The following is a 15,264-nucleotide window of genomic DNA, read 5'->3' on the forward strand; positions in this document are numbered from 1 at the left end:
AACCAAAAAAGCCATGAATTTTCAGAAACTGCCTAATAGAAAACAATATCTGATTGGTGCAAGGTTTCTAAATGAAAAGTTTTGTCTTGCACTGAACTCAATGAATCAAAATCACCTGCAGGACAGAACTCAGGAAAAACCCAAGCCCTGGAATTTCACTGGGAAATATTCAGGAATTTTGCCGCAGTAAGGGGAAAAAAGTATGTAATTTCTCAAGCACAAACCATAATAAAATGTTAAATACAACCTGGATATTAAATTAAAACATAAAAGTCAAAACACATCAAATCAAAGAGACACATTTGAATTTCCTGGACACTGTCAACAGTCAGAAGCTAGAATTATTTGCTTCAATATTCTCCCACCTGAATGTTGGCTCCATGGCTACATGCCGATTCTGATAATGTAGTTTGATAAAAAATACATTTTCTAATGGAAAATTTTACCCCTGCTACTCTCTGCCTCCATTTCCAGAGTGCCTGATGGATGATGCAGGGGAAAGAGGTGGTGTCACTCCAGGGCAGGTCCCCAGCAGACAGGGGACCAGCCTTGAGATGCTGCCCCACGCTTGGCTTGTGCAGGATCAGGGGAAATGGACCCAGCCTGCTCCCCTTAACGAATGGGAAAGCATTCCCATGGGTTATTAAGCATTTGTGTATGGGTTTGGAAACTGTAGCTGTGTCACCACAATGTAATTATGGATACACACAAGGCAGGCCATCAGAAAGCAGCCGAGCACTAGGCTGGAAGAAGCCCCAGCCTCCCCCAGAACCCACTGAGAACGAAGGAGATGGCACTGGGCAGTCTGAGCCATCAGCTCTGTACCAGAGCAGCTCTGCCAACCAGCCCTGGGCACTCCTGGCTTGCCAAAACCACGCTGGCTGGGGTTTGGTTGTGCCAAGACAAGGATTGTGAGAGCTCCCTAGGGACACATCGCTTCTGACAGCAAAAGAGGGAATAAACCCTGGCTGAGCCCACTCCTGGTTGTCACTGGGCACCTGCAGTGCAGCCCCAGCTCCTGCACATGTATTTGTGGGGCACCAGCCCCCAGGAGCAAACCCACACGATTGGAGACAAAAAACAGAGGTAGGGAATGGCCTTGGTTTACTGCTCGGCAGCCCTGTGCTTCTGTGGCAGAGGGAGGCTACCAGGAGTGGTGCCTGGCTCACAGAGCATTTAATGAAGGTCCAGCACTTCATTAGGCAGCCATGGAGCCCTGTGAAGCCTATTTCCACTCTGGATCAGCAGTGCCAAGGGCACCCAGCTGGTGCCAGGGTGTGGAGAGAGCAGAGGGCCTCGAGCACCCAGGGCCCAGGACATGGAGATGCCAAGCTGTCCTGCCAGGCAGGGCTCACCACAGGACACTGGAGTGTCCAGCCCCACATGCTGCTGGCCCAGGGGACTCCCCTGCCTGCTCTGCCTGCACCCCTGCCCACTGTACAGCAGTACAGACCAGAGCCCTCTGAGGGGAGCAGAGCCCAGGGATGGCTGCTTTCTGCAAGGCCAGGTCTTCCCCAGGGCCCTGGCACCCCACGCTGGCACAGAGCACAGGCACAGCCTGCCTCCAGATGCAGAGCAGACAAGGCTAATGCATGCAACACCTGGGAGTCAGAAGTTAAAGAGCAGCTGAGAGGCAGCTCTGTGGCCATCTGCCAGGTGATCCAAGCAGTGCTTTCGTAATTCAACAGGCAATAAAGTGTTAGAGCAAGGCAAGGCCAGCAGCCTGTCTCAGGGAAGATGTCTTGAGAGCAGGGCTAGCACCTGAATCCTCAAGCCTGCAGGTGTGGACATGCAGAGGGCAAACACAGGTGCCATGCAAGGATCCTGAAAATCTCACTGCAGGATCAGGTTGTCTTAGGTTGGAAATGCAAGATGTTGCTGGGGTGTGCATTCTATTGCCATCTGATAGAGCTGGAGCACTTACCTTCTGTTCATTGGGTAGTTTTTCTTTATCTCTTCCACAATCAATCTCCTCCAGGAGATCTCTTCTGTTCATGGGCTATTAATTATTAATCAGCTTCTGTTAATGGGCCAGTGAGTGTCCGTGCACCTGGTAAAATTCCATCATCCCATGGGGAGATGCTCTGCCCAGGGGGAAGAGCCAAGCATTCCTACCTGGATACAATCTGACTTTTGGAACAGCACAGCAACCTTTGTCCACGGCATTCCCAGAGGACCAGCTTCCTTCCCTCTGCATTCCCAGAGGAGCAGCTTCCTTCCCACTGCATTCCCAGAGGAGCCCAGGCCCATCTCCCCCAGCCCTGGAGCTCCAGAGGAAAACTCCCCCCTTGTGCAGGATCCTGCTCCAGCAGAAGCACAGCTGGCACTGCAGGAGGGCTGAGCCCCCCTGGGATGGGGCTGCTGCCACCTCCCTGACCCACAGGGGCTCAGGGCATTTCTGACTCTGTCAGTCTTGTTTTATATTACTGCATTTTTATTTTTACTAATAAAGGAACTGTTATTCCTATTCCCATATCTTTGCTGAGAGCCCCTTAATTTCAAACTTATAATAATTTGGATGAAAGGGGTTTACATTTTCCATTTCAAGAGAGGCTCCTGCTTTCCTTAGCAGACACCTGTCATTTCAAACTGAGACACAGGTAAAAGCAGGTGCTTCTTTAAAGGATTAGATGTTATTGAGATGAATGAGAACAGGAAATAGAGTCGGACTAATGAAGGCAGCAGTGTGGAAAGTTCTCAGCCCTTGGGGGCTAGGCTGAATAGCTGGAAAGAAGATTTACCTGAGATCTGCCACTTTCTGTTAGACTTGTAGTGCAGAGCACGTTCTCCTGCACTGGGGATCCATCAGCTCCAGCTGCCAGTGAAAGGGACCCGGGATGCCTTCCTGAGGTGCTCCTCCAGTTCTGCCACAAGTTGTCGGCAGAGCAAGAGTTCTCTGTGCAAGCAGCAAGGAAGTGGCTTTCTCTGGAAATCATTCCTGCAGAGCACAGTTAGAGGTCCTGGAATTTGTGGCATCACAAAGCCACAAAGATGGCACTGGGCTGTCCCATCCTGAGGAGCTTTGGAAGAGCCTGGGTCTCACTGGGTGACTTGCCAGACCCACCCACCATGCTCCACACTCTCTACAGGCTGCCTTTCTAATCTCTGCTGACCCAGTGAGGAGTTGGGATCAGTAGTGACAGAAAGGGAAAGAAAGCAGCAGCTGGAGACCATGACTTAGAATATACCCGGGAACCACAATTAAGACACAGCCCAGCATGGGAATCCCAAAGGCCTGACATTGCCCAACAAAAGGATGTTCATAGATGGCATAGGCAGCTCTCCTGCCCAAGGGAGATGGGAAGCACCAGGAGAGCCTTGGAGGCACAAGAAGGGTTAACTCACAGCCATGGGAGCAGAAAATGAGGTTCCAGTTATTAGTTGATTTATTGGTCTGTCCTCAGTTGGCACTCAGGACTCAGAAGAAAATGTTCCACTCCAAAGCATTAAGCATCTTCAAAGAGCAGAAGCATTAAAAATTGAAATCATAAAATAGACATGTAAATATAGCAGAGGTAAACGGGGCAGCGAGGAGAGGAGGAGAGTGGAGCCAGCCCCAGCCGAGCCTGCAGGGCAAGGAAAGGGCTGTGGCAGGGGGCTGGAGCCATGCTGGGGTGGCTGCAGCCCCCCTATCTGGGGGGATAACCTGCAGGGAAGCTCTGGATAGCTTCTCTGAATGACTGCACTGCTCACCAAGATCTGCAGGTTGCAAACACCAAAGGGCAAAGCTGCCTTGCTGGATGTGTGCAGGAACCTCACTGCACCCTCCCCTAGCCTACTCCATATTCCATAGCTCTAGGGGTTTTGCTCCCCATCTCCCACACCAATTCTTCCCAAAATACTTCAAACATGGCAAAAGAGGGGGAGTGGGGCTGCCTGCCAACAGTTCACCAGGTCGAGCAAACCCAGTCAAGTCAATCAGCTCTACATCAGGAGTCACAGCTCAATGGCAAACTAATTCTTTAGGTAAGAACTGTTTGTCACATGCAGCATTTCACAGTCAGGGACAAGCACTCCCTTTCCTTCTCTCCTAGAGGAGCAGGGCAGAACAGACCCAAACTCCTCTGACCAGCTACCTGCAAGGCAGAAGGATGGTGTCACCCTGTCCAAAGCACCTGCCAAAGCAGAGGGCTCAGCAGCACTCCCCAAACCTGAGGATGGGCTGCTGGAGGTGCTGGTCCCTTCCTGGGCATAGAGGAAGGGAAGGGACCCAAGGTAAGTCACTACTCCTGTGTAAGAGTCCCTTGCTGGGCCTGGGAAGTGGCAGCTAAGAACTGCTTCACACGTTGCTCCAGCATCTGGCCCAGCCTAAGGCACCAGCTGCCAGCAGGGATGGCAAGCCAGGGAAAAGATGTGGAAAAAGGAAAAGGGAGGGTGGGGAGGACACAAAACCTCCTTGCCACAGGGGGAACATGCATCTGACTGGGGACTGGCATTTGTGGACAAGTGTGTGGCAAACCCAGCCTCCTTATGAACACCAAGTGGTGCCTCCTTATGAACAGCGGGCTGCCTGTTGATTATATTTCAGAGCTATCTGCAGAGATACCAAGCCCTCCCAATTTGTCACTGCTCTTCAAGAGGGTGCTGGATGCTCGGCCCCTCTCCAAACCCACTTTGCTCAAGGGGCCTTGAACCTCCATGTGCAGGAAGTCCCTTGAAGGACCAGCAAAACATGAAGCAACCACACCAGTGGTCAGATGAGCTCCTAAGCTTTCAAACCTCTGGAAGTACAACCATCATCTTGGGAAAGGTCTCCAGTGAGGAACTGGGAAGTCACCACATCCTCCAAAGTGCCGGAGTCCCCACAGGACCCCATCCCACGTGTGGTCAGCAAGAGGGACCACCACCACCACTGCCCCTCACCACTCTCTGGCACAAACCCAGCTCCCTTGGCACCCATACCTGCTTTTCCTCTACACGCAATTTTTTCTTAATTGGGAGCTTGTTAATTATCACAATACTTTGCAGAGGAAATAAACAGCAATTAGAGAAATAAGTGGTATTTTTATTCCCTAGCACTCTGGCAGAGCTCTCTGACGCCTCCCATCCCTCGCTCCCACATGGGCACATGTTGCTGCCTGCTCCGGCGGCGCTGCCCGAGTGCTCTGCTCCGTCTGTTCCCCACGAGCAGGGCACTGTGCTGGTGGGCTGCCTTGCTCTCCCCCGGGGAGGAAGCGTTACTGTGTGAAAGCAGCAGGCTGTCCCACTCTAATCTGTTTTAAAAGTCATAAATTGCTGAGAAAAGCCAGTTTTCCTGCACAACAGAAGGTTAGCGTGTTTAAAGAGAGCACTGGAACTGTTTTTATTAATCAGAACTGCCATAAAGAAAGCATTTTAATTAACATAATTATCCTGTTTGAGAGAAGCGGCCCATACCTCACAGATACTTTTCAAACTAAAGATGCAGGCTGTCACAGTCAGTCATAATTAAGCAAAATGAGTTGGTTTTCCTTGCTGTCTGTGTCTGCCTCTTTCCAGCCACATGCTTCCCCTTTCCTCTTATACTCAGTACAAGGCAAGCAGAGACAACATAATGGGGTTGGCAGGACAGGTCTCCATCCCTGCATCTCGGTCTCCAGCACGGAGCAGCTGGGGTTAATCTCCACCCGAGCCAGCAGTGCCGACTCCAGGCACTGACCAAGCTGCAAACCATCAACCTGGAAGATGGAGGTGGCTATAAAAACCCACAAGATCTGTACGGCTCTGTTTGCAGCACAGTCCCACAGTCAACAGATAAAAGATTTATTCTCATTGAAAAAGACAAAAAGAAAACCATAAAAAGCCTGGCACTGGGCTGCCTGCCAGCACTGAGAGAGAGGAGCAGATAAAGGGAATGAACGCTGGCATGGGCAGGCAGCTGTGTGGGTCTGGGTTTCTCTGAGCATCCTAGACACAAAGCTGGCCCCTGGAGGGCAGTGATTCGACCAGGAACTGCAGCCTTCAGCAGCAGCCCTCGTCCTCCTCCCGCCTGTCTCTGCCTGCAGCATGAGGCTCCACTACAAGCCTTAGGCAGCATCTTCCATTCCTCCCTACACAGTAAGAGGCTCAGTAGCTCCCTTGGCACAACCCTGCCCACCCTTTGCCCCCAGTGCCGATGTCCCCTTTCCAAAGGGCAAGATGGGGCACACAAAGCAATCAGGCATCACTTCCAAACCTGATGCTGGCTGCTTCAGCCGACACATCCTGCACCCCCTGCACACCTCCAGTGTCCTGGAGCAGGACACAGCCCTTGGCCAACCAGCCAAAATCCCTTAATGGCAGCACCCTTCAGGATTTTAACAGGTACTTTCAAGAATGCTCTGCTATTTGGCCAAATGTGCAGTGTATTCCGACTGTTAACAATTTGTGGTTTTAATTAAAACCTCCTTTATTTATAAAAGATGGCTGAGTTGATGGGTTTGCCCTGAAATAGCACAGCACTGCTGGAGATGCTCGTGTCATGTCCTTCATTCACACCCGATGTCATCTCAAAGGGATCAAAGTCACCATGCTGAGTTCTCAGGCCAGTGTGCCCAAGGACTGCAGGGACAAGGGCACCCATCCTGCCCACACAGCACCCAGTGCTGGGTGTCACCACCCTAAGGCAGCCCACGTTCCCTTACTGCCAGTCAAGAGCTATCTGCAGGTAGGACAAGGCAAAAAATTTGAAAATAGGTATTTTTAGATTTTTTTTTTTTTTTTTTTTTTTTTTGTCAGCATGGTTTCCTTAAGAAAACAAGTCTCATGCCATCACGTGCTCCACGTGTTGTCTGTCTACCCTAATTACTCTCCGACTCAGCAGTCAAATTCAACAACTTGTGAGTGACAGGTGAAAATCTCAAAGTTATTAAATTCCTGGAGGTTTCATGGAAATAGCCAGGCAGACAGAGTGGAGAGGTCTTGCTCAGCTCAGCTGAGCCAGGCTGCAGCAGGAGCCTGGGTCTTGCAAGGCACCAGAGGATCCACATTGGAGAAAGGAAAAGCACAAAAGCCCTGATGATGCAAGGAAAAGGCTGAATCAGAGGATGTAGCGTGCTAGATATTGAAATCAGTCAATCTTCAAGTATTAGCCCCTGGAAAAGCAGCCTTCTGTAGTGCTGAGTGGCATGTTAACAACCTGTTTTTCAAACAGGAAACACAATTTCCATGGGAGAATCAGGTTTTCTGGATGGAAGAATTAAAATATTCAGGGGAAAAAAATCATTGAGCACACTTTTCTTCTTTGGTTCAACAAAGACTGACACATTTCAGGTGACTAAAAAGACATCTGGGAGCCACCACAGAAAGTCTAGAAGCATCTCCTGCATCATATGTTGCTGGGCAGGGGTCGGAACTCGTGTCAGCCTGCTCTGAGTGCCCCCAGGAGAGCTGATCAGGGCCATGGAGCAAAAGGAGAGCACAGAGTAGAGGCAGCAGAGCAAAGCCCCGGGCTGGCTGCTGGAAGGGCTTTGTGTGGCGCATGGCAGGGTTTACTGCTACGCCGACTACGCAGCACCCACTTAGAGACGTCTCAAGACCTACTTGTAAGACCAAATAAAAATGTATCTTCTGGTTCTCGACTGTGAGATCTGAGAAGGAGGCTTCCAAAAGCGGGTTCTCTCCCTGCCTGCGCAGAGGCCGGGGTTGTGACAGCGCAGAGGAGCTGTTTGTAGGTCTCTGTTTGCAGGCTAGCAGGCAGCAGCCTCACCGCAAGCAGGGCACCTGCCTTCCCCAGCTCCGGTCCCGGCACGGGCAGGACTCCTTGCTGGCAGCGCTGCGGTCGGTGGCACTGCGCCGCGGGGCTCTGCCAGCCTCGTCCGCTCCCGCTGTGCCCTGCGGCTGCCCGGACAGAACCACAGCATCCTTCCCCCAGAACCACAGCATCCTTCCCCCTGCACCGCCCGCTCCCCTCCTCACCAACCAAAGCTGCGGCGGGATGAGGCCGCGCTTCTCAACTCCTCAGCGGGGAAATGCCAATGAGCGCTGAGCGGAGCGGGAGAAAAGCCCTCGATGGCTTTGGCTCCGCCGCCAGAGCTGAGGACGGCCCGCAGCCGGAGCGCCCCGTGCGGATACGGCAGCGGCCGGAGAGCCGCACCTCGAGCCGCCGCCCCAGCGCTCGGCCAAGGAGGGCAATCAGTCCCCCAAGCCACTCTGATCCCTGCTTCACCCGAGAAAATCACTTTCTGCGAGCTGGTGGTGCCTACGCCACGGGGCTCGGGATCCCATCCCGCCCATGCTGGCGTGGAGTCACGCCAGGTTTTATAGTGGGAACTCGGTTTTGAGCTTGTGTAACTCCGATGCTTTTCCTTTTTTGTTTGTTTTTATTTATTTGTTCTTTTTTTTTTTTTTTTTTTTTTTTTTTTTTTACGCGGCCAGGAAAGCGCCATATAAAGTGTAAGCATAAAAATAAAAATACCGATTTTCCCCAGCACGCTCGGCTTGCGCCTCCCTGCCTCCCGAGCGCTGTGTGCGCACACATGTGTGCTGCTCCGTGACACACCGGGACATTTGTTACGGTGACAGCCTGCCGCTCCCCCTTGGGGCCAAATGAGGTTTAATTTTTAGTCTAACCTTAAAAAAGGAGACTAGCAAAGCAGCTCTCTCATAAATTTTGTAAGTGACATTTATTTCTCAGTGCATTATCGCTAGTGATGGGCAAATCTGGAATTTAGGGAGCAGCCATCTTCTCCTGCCAGCTCCAGTGTGATGATGTGGTTATCCTTAGGCTCAGCTCAGGCATTGCCTGAAAAATCTCCAGATGCTGAGCCCTCTTCTCCCTTCAAGACCTCAGAGCAAAATGTAGCCCCTATGTGCCTTAGGGGGCTCTGGATACTTCTTTTGGTATCTGGAGACCCTGTCTTTGAGGAAGCTCCCATGGGCTGGATACCAGCATAACACAGCAGGGTTTCCTGCCCAGTCTCACCAGCTCAGCCCATGAAAGCATCTCTGGTGTGCTCAGATCCCTGCCCATCCTGCCTGAGGTATGGGTTTAAGAGCTCAACAGATCTTTCTGGTCACTGAGGTGAGCTCCCTGCTACCTAAGCCTGCCAAGTCTCAATCTGAATAAATATAAAATATCTCAACAACCGGGTGTTTAATGACAGGGACTAGAAATCAGGCTCTGCAGAGTCACACCAGGTTATTTCAGCTCCCTGGAGCTGGCTTTGGGGTGTGCTGGGGAGGCTGGTGCTTCCAGCTCTGTCCAAAAGTGCAGTGGTTCAAGGGAACACAAACCATTCCAAACCCCCACACAAACCATGCCCAACCCCTAAAGGAGCACAGGTGGGGATTCACAGCACAGCCCTCTCCAAAATGTGGGTGCAGGGGTTTTCACCACTAGGTGCCAGGGTGAAATACCATAATTTGTGCCTCGACAGAGGAAAGTGCAAGATGCCACTAGATCCATTACATCCTTATGGATTCTACAAGAGACAGAGGGACAGGAGATGGCCAATTTACTACCCTGGGGATGGACTAGACCCAAAGAAACTCTTCCAGTTCCTTCACACTGACAAAAGATCAAAGGAGCAGCTGTTAATGGATAGCAAAGTCTGATGTAATTTGTGGCACAGTTATTTGCACCTAGGAAAAAGCAGGCTGGTGTCAGCCCTGCCATGACAAGTCCTTGAGTGTTGCCCTGCCTGCTGGTACACAGGGATCTGCAGAGTCAGTTATTTGGAATTTCTAGGGAACAGGTCCTTTCAAAAACTGTACTCTAAGTCCTAAAGACTTGGCACCTCCAACTGCAAAGTGCTTCAGAATAGCCACAACAGGCTTTCCCCAGGCTCTGACAGAGTCTGAAAAAACCTTTTCTTTGGGCAGACAAGTGCTTCCCTCTGCCGAGGTGGCTCAGCATCCTTGGAGCATCCCATGTGCCCCTGGGGATCCCTCTCTCTGCCATCCTGGGGCGGTGTTTGGGCTCCCTGCCAGCCCAGGGGATGGAAAATGCTGAGCAGAGCCAGCAGTGGCTGCCCAGGCCTGACTCTGGCAGGAGATCCTGCCCTGTCCCAGCCAACTCTGTGAGACCTGGGCTGACCCTCAGCACTCCTCCTCCCACAACCCACGCAAAGGCATCTCTTGGAGTCTCCCAGCATCTACGTCCTCTGCTCCAGGCTCCCCAGGAGCTCTGCCTTCCACCCTCTCAACACACTCTGGAAACTCGAGCTGTAATTTCCTAGGCGTGTGACCAATCCTTGCTCTGGTGTCACCACATGTGGGAGTCCAGGGCTTCCCTCTCGCTGCCCTGGCTGCCCTGGGACCCCGGTAGGGGTCAGGAACCCCCCTGGACAGAGCCCCCAGAGACACTGTTGGTGATCTCTGTCCATGGAAAAGAGTTTTCAATCCTACAGGATCAATTACCAGCTCTGAGAGTTTGATATAAGTAATAATTAAGTGTGGCACAGGTGCAAAAGTAAAATGTTAGGATTCTAGATAAGGGGTCCAAAGGGGACAAGATGGAGGAAATTGGGTGTGCCTTGTCCTTTTTCTCCTTCTTCATGCCCTCCATGTCTCACTGTGGTGTTGGCATTTTTCTGTTGGTTCAGGCTGGGGACACACTGTCCAACGTAGGTGACAGATATTGGCACGTTCTTGTAAATGCAGCCCAGGGAGTTTCTGGTATTTAATGTTTGTCACATCCCACTGAGGGCAGAGCCCCACACGCTGCCCTGCAGGACAGAGCTGGGCAGGGCAGCAGAACATGTGAGAGATAAACAGAATAAACAACCTGGAAACCAGCACAGACCAATTATGGCTTCTGTTTTGGCAGTGGGGCTGACAGACAGAGACTTTCTACACTCTCAGAGTCATCAATGCCACAGATTCCCACAACCACACAACTCCAGTTCCCCATGTCACATCTCAGCTGCTTCCCAGCTCCTCCCTGGCCTCTTCACTCAACAGTGGGCACAAGGCAGTCATGTTTTGGCAAAGGGATGCCTACAGAACCTCAGCTGCAGTCCTGACTTAAAAAAATAGGAGCATAGGAAAAAAAATAAGGCAGCCTCAACAAGGCTGAGCAGTGCTGACCACCGGGACCCATCCCCTGCCACCAGGGTTAGGGGTGGCACCCATGGGAGCCCTTGCCTTGCCAGCAGCTCACTCTGAACACGTAACTGAGCCAAGAGAACTGTAACTCTTCCTCTGTGCTGACTGAAGGCTGCATCATCCCCCAGAGGCCCTGGGGGATTTGAAATAAGGATGAACATCAGGTCAGACATGTCTCCTGCTCACAGGCATGCACACATCTGCCTCTCCAAAGAGTTTGGAAACAGAGTCACAAGCATAGCCCAGCCCGAAAATCCACTCTGAAGCCCCAAAATCCACTCTGAAGCCCCAAAATCCACTCTGAAGCATGCAGGTGAGTAGGGAGGAGAGCTCCTGCATCAGCACAGCAGGCTGCAGGGTCTGAGGACGAAGCTCAGAGATGCTCAGACTGAGCTTTCCACTGTCTCTTGCTTAGTTGCCCATGACTGCTGGTGCCCAGTGGCCAGAGACCCCACAGGGTCCTCACAGGCACAGGAGACCAAAACACCCCTTCTCCCTCCTCAAAACACCAGTTTATCTGCACACCAGCTTATGGCTGATCTAAGGGGGTCCATGCCCTTGTAAGTTAAGATTTAAAGTTTAACAAAAGCCATTTACTGTTTTGTCTGGGCAAGCTGCTGGGAGCACCAGCAACTCAATTTTATTGGTAAAAGCCTCTTTTCTCTAAAAACATGGGACCAGTTCTCCCCATGACAGCAAAATGTGAGCAACACAGAGCTTCAGACTGCACAGGACAAGAGTTTTCCAGCATTTCTGCAAGGCTGAGGAAAAAGCCCATATCTGACAACAGCTGCAAAGGGAGTTGGTGTGAAACCCCAACAGTGGGCAGTGGGCAGAGCAGATTTCCAGCCTCTTCCAGCAGCTGGGAGCACAGCAAAGGATGCCACCAGTCACTTTATAGGGCATCCGTGTATTGCTTTGCTTTGCTGTCCATTATTGCACCCCCAGGAAAGCACCTGCTGTGCTGTCAGCAGCCCCCTGCTAGCTCCAGGAGAGCAGCCCCAGTGGATCTCTTCCAAGGTGCTCCCATCGACTACGGGGGGACAAAGCAATGAGGAAGCAGACAAGGAATGCATGACTTTCCCATCGTGCAGGGACTGCTGGGATTTGCTGGAAGGCATCCAATTAGTTAACGAGCACTCCAGAGCTGAGTCTGGTCTGGAATTAGTAATTAATTACCACAAGACAAGCAGGAGTGAATGTATTGGAGAAACCCATGTCTGTCCTAGGGATGGACTTCTGAGATTTTGCCCAGCAAACCCACACTGAAGTGGAGAGGAGCAGCTGGCAAGCAGGATGATGCGGATCCCAGAAAGATGCACAACACCAGGAGTGAACATCACAGCCGGCCCCCATCCTTGACATCCTGTACCAGGAACTGGCCTGTCGCTGTTGAGGCAGGACGGGGATAGAGGAGACTCCAAGTCAGAAGGTGAGAAGAGAACTGAACTTTGTTAACAAGTAGCGTTTTCCCTTGCTCAGCCTGGCAGAATCCCTCTCCTTTTCTCTCTGACTGAACTGAGAATATCCATACTGGCCCAGCTGCAAGCCCTTGGCCCTGGAGCTTGTTCTCCATGCTGATCCCAGCCCATCACAGGCACCACAGGCACAGCCAGTGAACACTTTGCTTCTGATGAGCAAAACTGGAGCAATGAAGCGAACAAGACACATCAGCCTGGCTGGCTGCCTCCTGCTTCCACCATCCACAAAGACCATAGCTTTGGAAATCCTGGAATAATTCCCTCATATTAATTTCTTTCATTAGTCTTCTGCTCCAGGTTCCCAAGCATGCTCCAGTGCAGGAGGACACATCAGCTTCCAGGTCCGAGGTGGCTCAGAGGAGCTGGGCTGTTGCCAGCAGCATCGGCCCTCCTGGGCACTGGCAACCTCCCACCAGGTTCTCCTGGTTGAAAATCAGTGGCTGAGCTCTGGGAAGGAGGAGAATGTGTCCTCCTGAGCATTCACTCCCAGGCCTCACAGCTCCCTGTCACCATCTGCCTCTCCGGAGCATGTCCCCATGCGGCAGGAGCTGCGGAGCAGCTCTGCATCCAGCCCCTGTGATAAATTAGCCAGGGATTCAGGCATTTCGGCACAGCTGCCTCATCCCCTGCCAGCATGACAATGTGATTAATTTTGGGTGCAGATGAAGCTCGTTTATCAGTGGCACGTGATGGCTGTGCAGGCTGCAGGGGTGTGGGGGAGCCCCGGGGTGCGGGACAGAGCGGGAGCCGAGGGAAAAGGCAGGAGGCAGGGAGGGAGAGTGAAGAGCCAAGCCCAGGGCTTCTCTCAGGAAGGCTGTTTGCCACATTGGCTCATGATTAAGGATGCTGGGGAAGAAGAGCCTGTGTGGGAAGAGAGCTTTTATCTCTGCAAACACACATGGCCACATCTGGGGAGAGATGTGCAGTGGGAGGGGTATAGGAGGATTGGGGAGAAGAAGCCATGAGCTGATTATGTTGTGTCAGGAGAGGCAGTTCTACCACCATGGCCACTTCTCCCCCACTGCCCCCTCCTCCAAGCCATTTTCCACTTTCTCCCCTTTTTGGAGGACCAATGGGTCCTGTCTTGCCTGTCCCCACTCTGCAGCTACAGACACTTGCTTTTTGCTGCTGGAGGGATTGTGGCCAGAGCTGTTCCTGCAGGAATTGTCTGGGAAGACAGAGCTGTATGTTCACTTCCCAACGTAACACAGCCCTGACACAGAAAAATCTCGATTGGTTCATCAGCCTATTGTCTGGAGTTTCTCCACGTGCTGGAGTCTGGCAGTGCTGCTTCCTCAACATAGCACAGCTCTCCCAAGGGCCTGAGCTGCTCCCTGCTGAGGCTGCCAAGGTCACGAGCAAAGCATCATGGATGAGGAGTCTCTGCACACTTTCGGAGTGAGGAATGGCTTTTGGGGTAAGCTCACACCATGCCCGATGCCCTGGGGTGAGATGGATGCACAAGCAGAGGACATCAGGGCAGGTCCCCAGGCACCAGGGACCTTAATTGCCCCCTGCCATGGTTACATATGCCCCAGACAGCGGTGTCCCCATTCTAGAACAGCTCTGTCTCAGAGCAAGGTCATGCCAGCAGCACCCCAAAACCCTGAGATCACCATAACAATCCTCCCTTCAATAATTGTAGGCCCCAATGAGACATTTGCAGCTAAAGAAAAGAAAACCCTTCAAGTTCAATGAGGCCATGCAACCTGGGACATCAGTGGCAAATCCTTGAGCACATGGCTGATGTCAATGCCTTCCATGGGATTTAATTTTCAAACCAACAGATAGCATCAAAGAAAGAGAATGCTTTTTTGGATAAATGCATACTTTTTAAAAAAAAAACACATCAAGAGGACAAAGGTTAAGATGACACAATACATGGCAGCAGTGCTGATTGCAAGACACCCCTGCTGATTTACCTCAGCACAGAACCAGGACCCTTTCTGCTGGGTTAAAGGTAAGGTTAGAAAACCCATGGGGACTTTACAAGTGTGAAAACATCAAACACTGAATGGCACAGGGACTTGAGCCTGAGAAAGCCCAGAAATGTTATCCTTCTACCCACTAGTCCCTGAGGAGAGTCAGCTGGGTGGCTGGTGGCAGAGAGGGTGGCCTGAGAGGAGCACATCCCTGGAAAGGTTATAGGTGACAATGCTAGCTTGCAGCCAGGACTGCAGCTTCTGACATTCACATTTCTTCCAGGTCCTAAATGCTCCTCTAGGCCTGGCTCCTGTGCAAAGGTCCCCAGGCAGGTTGTGCTCTCCCTCCACCCATCAGTTCACCTTCTTATTGTTCCAAAGGTCCCCTGAGTCACAGCCAGTGGAAATACCTCCCAGTTTTTATTACAATCATCATGCCAATCACCAAGGGTTTCAGTTCCCATCCAACAAAGATTACCCAGGAAGGATTAAAGATGCCCACACTGTTTCCCTTCACGGACTATGGGAGGACACTGACAGACATATCTCAGAGCATTTTCACACACAGGGGAAATAATTCTGGGGTGAAGAGCAGCAGGAACTGGCTCCTTAACAGGGGCACACTCAGGCTCTTCCCCCTGCCTGGGGAGCAGTGGTGGTGCCCAGCCCCAGTGCCCTTCCAACCCCATGCAACACTTTCGCAACAGGCTCAGGGAGGAGAAAACACAACTGCACTTACCAGAGCTGAAATCCTACAAGGACCTGCTGGTGAGACAAGGAACCTGGAAAGGAAGAGAAAAAGAGATGTGGTTCAATGGGTTGGCTGTGGACAGCAGCAGGGCAGTGTTGGTGTGGCC

General features: G+C 51.8%; 1 protein-coding gene across 3 annotated transcripts in view; it reads right to left on the bottom strand.

The window, feature by feature from the left end:
- LINGO1 (leucine rich repeat and Ig domain containing 1) overlaps positions 1-15,264 on the bottom strand; it is a 199,029-nt gene that overhangs the window by 89,020 nt on the left and 94,745 nt on the right. For all 3 annotated transcript variants that reach the window (XM_085588473.1, XM_085588472.1, XM_031505768.3), the window contains one exon: positions 15,147-15,189. The gene's annotated coding sequence lies outside the window, so the exon portion shown is untranslated. The remainder of the gene's footprint in view (positions 1-15,146; positions 15,190-15,264) is intronic.

Source organism: Lonchura striata, chromosome 10, assembly GCF_050655825.1.
Source record: "Lonchura striata isolate lonStrDom1 chromosome 10, ASM5065582v1, whole genome shotgun sequence".
Classification (NCBI taxonomy): domain Eukaryota; kingdom Metazoa; phylum Chordata; class Aves; order Passeriformes; family Estrildidae; genus Lonchura; species Lonchura striata.